At 42.0% G+C, this 6618-nt stretch overlaps 1 pseudogene; it reads right to left on the bottom strand.

Moving 5' to 3' along the window:
• Positions 1-4269: 4269 nt before the first annotated feature.
• On the bottom strand, positions 4270-5246 carry LOC114023587 (annotated as a pseudogene).
• Positions 5247-6618: the final 1372 nt, after the last annotated feature.

The raw sequence follows: 6618 nt of genomic DNA, 5'->3' as shown, positions 1-6618 counted from the left end.
GAAAGAAATGGCAAACCATTCCAGTGTCTTTGCCAAGAAAACCCCAAATGGGGGCACATAGAGTCAGACGCGACTGACACAATGGAACCACAACAGCAACAACTCAGCCTGGCACTGTGCTAAGAACTTTCCAAATATATCATTTGAGCCACACAACTGCTTTGGCAGGTAGGCGCTGTTATTATTTTCATTTTACAGCTGAAGAAACTGAGGCACACAGCAGTTAAGTGAGTTGCCCAGTGGGGTCACACAGCTACTAGTTGTCTAACGTTAGATTTGAACACAGATCTTGATTCCATGCCCAGTGTTATGTCCACTGAGATATTAAAAAGCTGCCTTATGGAGGCAGCTAGGTGGCACAGTGGATAGAACACTAGCCCTGAAGTTAGGAAGACCTGAGTTCAAATGTGGCCTTCGATCAAACAGTTGACACTTACTAACTGTGTGACCCAGGGCAAGTCACTTAACCCCAATTGCCTAAAAAAACCCAAAAAACAAAACAAACAAACAAAAAAAAAGCTGCCTTACAAAGAGATCAAGATATGAAGTCAGACTCAAAGCCCAGCTCTGCCGCCTACCAGCTGGGTGACCTTGTGTAAGTTTTCTCATCTGTATTTTAAGGGGGTTGAACTAGATAAGCTCTTAGGTCGTTTCCCGCTCTAAACCCATGATCTAATTTCCTGTTCTGTCACCAGAATCTAAAGTATGTATGAACCTTAGAAAGTACATTACCTACCATAGCCCTGTGAGGCAGGTAATGTAAGTATTATTACCTTTCCCTTCTCCTCATGTCCCTCCTTGTCTTTTACAAATGAGAAAATTGAGGCAAAGAGAGGTTTTTAAGTGGCTTTCCCATGGTCATGAGACTCGTAAGTGGCAGAGCCAGGGTTTAATACGGTTTTTTTTTTTTCACCGAGTTCAGAATTCTTTCCATGATGCCACCTTTCCCTCAGCTAGTTAAACCTGGGTTAATTTGAGAGCCAAGAACTGGAAAAAGTGAACTCTAAATGAAACCAGTTGGTTTTTGAATTGTTTTGAATCATGCCCTATTTTGAATAAACTAGAGTTGATTAATGTGGTTTCACTATATACTTTAAAAGACCTAAGTCCTTTATTCTATTTTCAGCCTTAACATTAAATCATTATGTAAATTCTCAGTGTTCTTTGTGTGCCTTTCTTAATGTGCTTACCTTTATATTATGGCTGTGTCTAATGGTGGGTTTGTAGAGGCATGGAAATAGGAATCAGACCTGGGTTTTAGATTTTGTGTCTAACGCTAACCAGTTGTGTGACATCAGGCAAGTTGCCTCCTTCTCTGAGGCTCATTTTCCTCATATGTAAATTGAGGGAGACTTTCTAAGTCCTCTTCCAGCTCTGACACCATGTATTCTATTTGTTGACTTGTCTTTCCTCCTTGATTATAAGCTCCATGAGGGCAGGACTCCTGTGTTATCCATGTTTGTATTCCATTCCTTCGCATGCCTAGTATAGGGCCTATGCGGTAGGTATGCAAAACATTTTTTGAATCTTGTCAAACCTAAATAAGTTGTAATCAAATACTTTTCCTTCAAATTCTACTTTTCTTATTGGTAAAATTGAGGGGATTAAAGGATGAGTAGATGAAAGAAACTGAATCAGTGCTATAATGAGAAGGAAAAACAAGATAACAAATTTCCCCTTCTGTTAATTAAAAACAGGGGACAACTAGACTCATGGGGGGAAAATGAAGAAAGTTACTAGCTTTGTGATTCTCTGGGATCTCAGATTCAAGTTTGATATAAGACCTGCAAAGACAATATGATGAATATGCTGATGAGAGGAAAAGAATGAAAAATCACAGCGTTTGAAAAGGTGTCCTAAAAGGAGTGTCATGATCTCTGTACTTGGGACATTTTTTTGTCAGTTCATCGCTTTATTTTTACAGTTTCAACTTCCAAAAGGGTTTCGTTAACCTCTCAGAAAACACAAGGCCTGCTGCCACCCTGCAGTGATGGTGGTGGTGATGGTGGTGGTGTGCTAGGTCCTGGAGGGCCAAGAATGTTACGAGAGGTAGATGTTTGACTGGGGTTCCTATGATGATTCTCCACTCAGACACACTGGGTTTTGCCATGTATTTCCTTTAAAAGAAGAATATGAAGCAAATATTTCCTTGTCAAGACAATTATATCCTTTAGTAAACAAAGCAGATAGTATCTTTACAGTACATTTTTTTTTATTTTTTGGCAAGGCACATGGAGTTAAGTGACTTGCACAGGGTCAGACAGCGAGTAAGTGTCAAGTGTCTGGTCTGAGACAGGATTTGAATTCAGGTCCTCCTGACTCTTGGGTCTGTGCTCTGTCCGCTGTGCCACCTAGCCACCCCTACAGTAAACTTTTGAAAAAACTTTTAAAAATTTTTAATTTTTGGTGACGCAATTGGGATTAAATGACTTGCCAGAGTCACACAGCTAGTTAGTGTTATGTGTCACCAAACTGACCTCTACAGTAAACTTTGAAAGAAACAAATGCTAAGGTATCATTTCTACTAATTTTTAACTGTTATTGATTAACATGTTTTTTAATCAATTAAATACTTATTGATTGATTAAATCAAATCCTGATTTCATATGATCCTCCATTTGAACATTTTCATTTTCATAATTCTCTATGAACTTCGGTGTCCAAAGCTGACACTTGCTCTTCATGCCAAGGGCTATATTAATCTGTCAAATCTTCCTATCTTTCAGCTAAAAGTAGCTTTGACCCCACTCCTCATAGTACTTTATTTCTCTCAAACTCATAAGGAGGAAAAGGTTAATTTGCCTTATAAGTGTGCTCAGACCTTGAGGACTTACTACGAGGAAAAGGAATCATAGAAAGTCATTCTACAGATGAAGAAACTAAAGTCTGGAGATATATAAAGGCACACAGCTAATTAATGATTGTCTATGTTGTCCTAGCAATGATGATTCATCCTTGAGGCCCATTTATCTGGCTAATATCCTAACCTAGTCATCTGTGTAGATCTCGGTTCCCACTTTAGTTTTGTGGTTCATATCCTAGCTAGACTGACGTTCTTGGAAATTCAAGCTTTAGTACCTCAGTGCAGCCCAGCTCAGACCCATCCAACAACGGTGATCCTTTTTCCTGGTACTATCCAGAGTCATACTTCTAGCTTAATCTCCTTTTAGTGATAACATTTTATGTTCTAAGGTCCCTTCCAACACTAAGATTCTTTGTTCCATTTTCTTTCCAATTCTAACATTCTATAAAATAGAATAGTTTTAAAAAATTCTTATTAGTTTTTTTTTTGGTGGGATTGCTTTTGAATTTTTTATTATCTCTTTTTAAAGGAGGAAATTGTAAATAAATTAAATTCCCAACACAGGACTGTATTGAAAACCGTGGTGGAAATGGTTGGTTCACTCTACTTAAATATAGAGAACTCACCAAGTGGGGAGAAATGCGAAGAGAATAAAAGACCAAAGCAAATGACAAAACTATTGAAGGACAATCACAGAGCAGGTGAGGATGTGTGGAGCGTCTACCATCACAGCTACAAACAGCAGGAGGCTATGGGGAGTGGCTTTTAACTGGTTATGCCAACCCGTTCTCATCCACCAAACTTCAAACAGAGCTATTCATATTTATGAACAAGGTAGGAGGAAAAATAGGCTCAGCTGGCAAATTTCTGTTCTCACATTGTGTTAGAATCTACCACTTTAGGATGGAGACAACAGCATTCCTGCATGGCACAGTAGTCAGGGGTATTCCCCTCTTTCCACTCTCCATCAGGCATTGTGCCAGTCAGTTACTGTTTGGCTCACATTCACTCTGCTTTGGGATTTACCTCTGGCTTTATCCCTTCCTTTTTGGTTTTACCCTATTACTGAGTACCAGGAGGGTGGCTTGTTCCAAATTTCTGGTTTTTATCTTCTAACCAAACGCCTTAAGAGAAGAAATATACCTCCTTCCACTTGTCTAAAGGCAATAGACTCTCTTTGATTTCAGAAAAAATATTACACCTAGAGACCCTGGGGAAGATGAGAGGGTAGGAACTTTTCCAATCAGGTTTTACAGAAATTGAGAGTGAAAGAGGAAGGAAAGAGGAATAAATGATATCCATACCCCTATCTCCATCTTGATGATTAGGGACTAGAGAAGTGAAGGCGGAATAGATTAATGGCCTTGAGCTAGGAGAGTAGGACAAAAGGGGCTTAATTATAGGCAATAGGAGGTGGGATGGGAGAGGCATGACCAGTGGTGTCTTAGGGTTTTCAGGAATCATTCTTACTTGATGGTCTCGCTGTGGTTCTCTTCATTTCCTGTACACCAGGGGGCATACATCGTGCCAAACTCTGGCTCTGGCCTGTGGTCATCATCTATGTGTTCCTTCTTCCAAGCATTCACCACCGCAGCAATCTTGCCAGTGACATGCTGGCCTTGCAACTTGCAAAGCAGCACTGCTTCATCTGATGTGTCTCTAGTGTGTCCAGGGCCAGGGGCCAGTTGCTCTTGGGGGGTATTTTTATTCAGCTTATTGGCAATGGTACTGGACAGTCACTTTCTCTTGAAGTCCTAATCATCAGTTGGTGCACAGTATCTGGGGTGGAGATCCCACCCTCCCAGCTTGTCATCCTTTCTGGCTGCAAGGTCTTCACCCACTCTACGATCTCATTGTACTCTGTAGTATCTTCCAGTTTCTGAAAGTTGGGGTTGCCATCGTGGAGAGCATGGGCATAGGTCTTCAGCCACTGAATGTCTCGTTTCTGTTCTTCTAGCTGGTATTTCTGCTCAGCTGACGTCTTCTCCAGCTCAGTGATATGGGTCTCTTGCTGTCGGACCATGGAGTGTAGGTGCTTGATGCAGTTGTGGTTGGGCAGTTCCTCATGGGACGTCTCTAGGCCACAGCCGTGCTTGCAGGCCACAGGACACTTGGGGTTATGCTCACAGCTGATGAGATGAAGCATGAGATTGTCAAGCCTCAGGATGGCACTGCAACCAGCTTTGGCATTGTTACAGGTGATCTGAAGTTTGGACAGCATGTTCCGCATAATTCGGGGAATGGGGCACAGGTGAGGGACCGTCACCACGCTTCCATCCACAGGGCATGTCTGCTGCCAAGAGGACCCCTGGGTGATGCAGGTGTTGCAGAAGGCATGCTCACAGTTAGGAGCTTGCACAGGCTCCTCAAGAACACCATGGCAGATGGGGCAGATGAGGTCTTCATCCACATCCCCCAGGAAACGGGCTCTATCATAGCCCATGACTTTATGGCTGAGACCAGGCCCTGGAAGATGGTTTGGGGGGCAAGGTCTTTGTTCACAAGGGCCCAACCCCTGGCCAGCTATCCCATTCTTTCATGAGATGCTACCAGTAACCCATCTTGTAAGTTATGCTGAGGCTCAGCCTTCTTTCCCATGGTAAATCCCATCACCAAAGGGATGGCTGTGATATCACAATCAGGGTCACTGGCTCTAGGAGCATTCTAGGTTCTTTGTGCCTTGGAACTGGCTGGGGCACAGGCCACTGTGCCTATCATGGCACTTGGTCCCTTCTAGAGAAGGGCTAAAACTCCATGAAACTGATTTTTTCAAAATTACCATTTTTTTTCATAATTACCAGATCCAATGATTTTTTTTTAATCCTTAAACTTCTTGACCTCTCTGTTGACCAAGCTTTTTTCCTGAATACTCTCTCCATCCTGGTTTTTCATGGCACTTCTCTCTCTTAGTTCTTCCCCTACTCCTACTTGTCTTGTACCTCCTTTTCAGTTTCCTTTGCCAAGTCATCATTCGTGTCACTCCCCAAAGTCTCCATCCTGGCACATATTCTCTTCTCTCTACCTTCTCATTTGATATCATCGATTCTTATGAATTTATCATCTCTCTACAGACAACTCCTATATCTATATATCTAGCCCAAGTCTTTCTCCTGAGTTCCACTACTGCATTACCAACCACCTATTGGACATTTTGAACTGAATGTCCTTTGGATATCTGAAACTCAACACGGCCAAGCCAGAGCTCCTCTTTCTCTTAAAATCCTTCCTTCTTCTCAACTTCAGGGCATCACCATCACTCCAGTCAGCTAGGTCAGTAACATCATTTTTGTTGTGTTTTAAATCATTTTCTAGCCATTTCCAACTCTTCATGACCTTATTTGAGTCTTTCGTGGCAGAGATACTAGAGTGATTTGCCATTTTCTTTTGCAGCTCACTTTACAGACGAGGAAACTGAGGTAAACAGGGTTAAGTGACTTGCTCAGGGTCACGCAACTAGTATGTGTGTGAGGCCAGATTTGAACTCATGCAGATGAGTCTTACTGACTCCAGGCCTGGTGCTCTATCCACTGCGCCACCCAGCTGTCCCTACCAATACCATAGTCATCTTTAGTTCCTCACTTTTCTTCACCCCAGTTATTCAATCAATTACTAAATCTTGTGGATTCTCCATAGCAAACCTCACCTCAATCCCATTTTCTTTATTTTTATAATCACTGTCACATACACCATAACCTAGACCATTAGTCTAGACCCTACTCCCCTCTGGATTATTGCCATAACTTCCTAATTGGCTTTTCTGCCTCAAGTTTTTCCCCCTTCCAATCCATTCTCCACACAACCAAGTGGTTGTCCTA

The sequence above is a fragment of the Vombatus ursinus genome, unplaced genomic scaffold, assembly GCF_900497805.2.
Source record: "Vombatus ursinus unplaced genomic scaffold, bare-nosed wombat genome assembly UNPS02014818.1, whole genome shotgun sequence".
Lineage (NCBI taxonomy): Eukaryota > Metazoa > Chordata > Mammalia > Diprotodontia > Vombatidae > Vombatus > Vombatus ursinus.
Note: the sequence above shows the minus strand (reverse complement) of the source record. Positions and strands in the feature narration are given on the sequence as shown.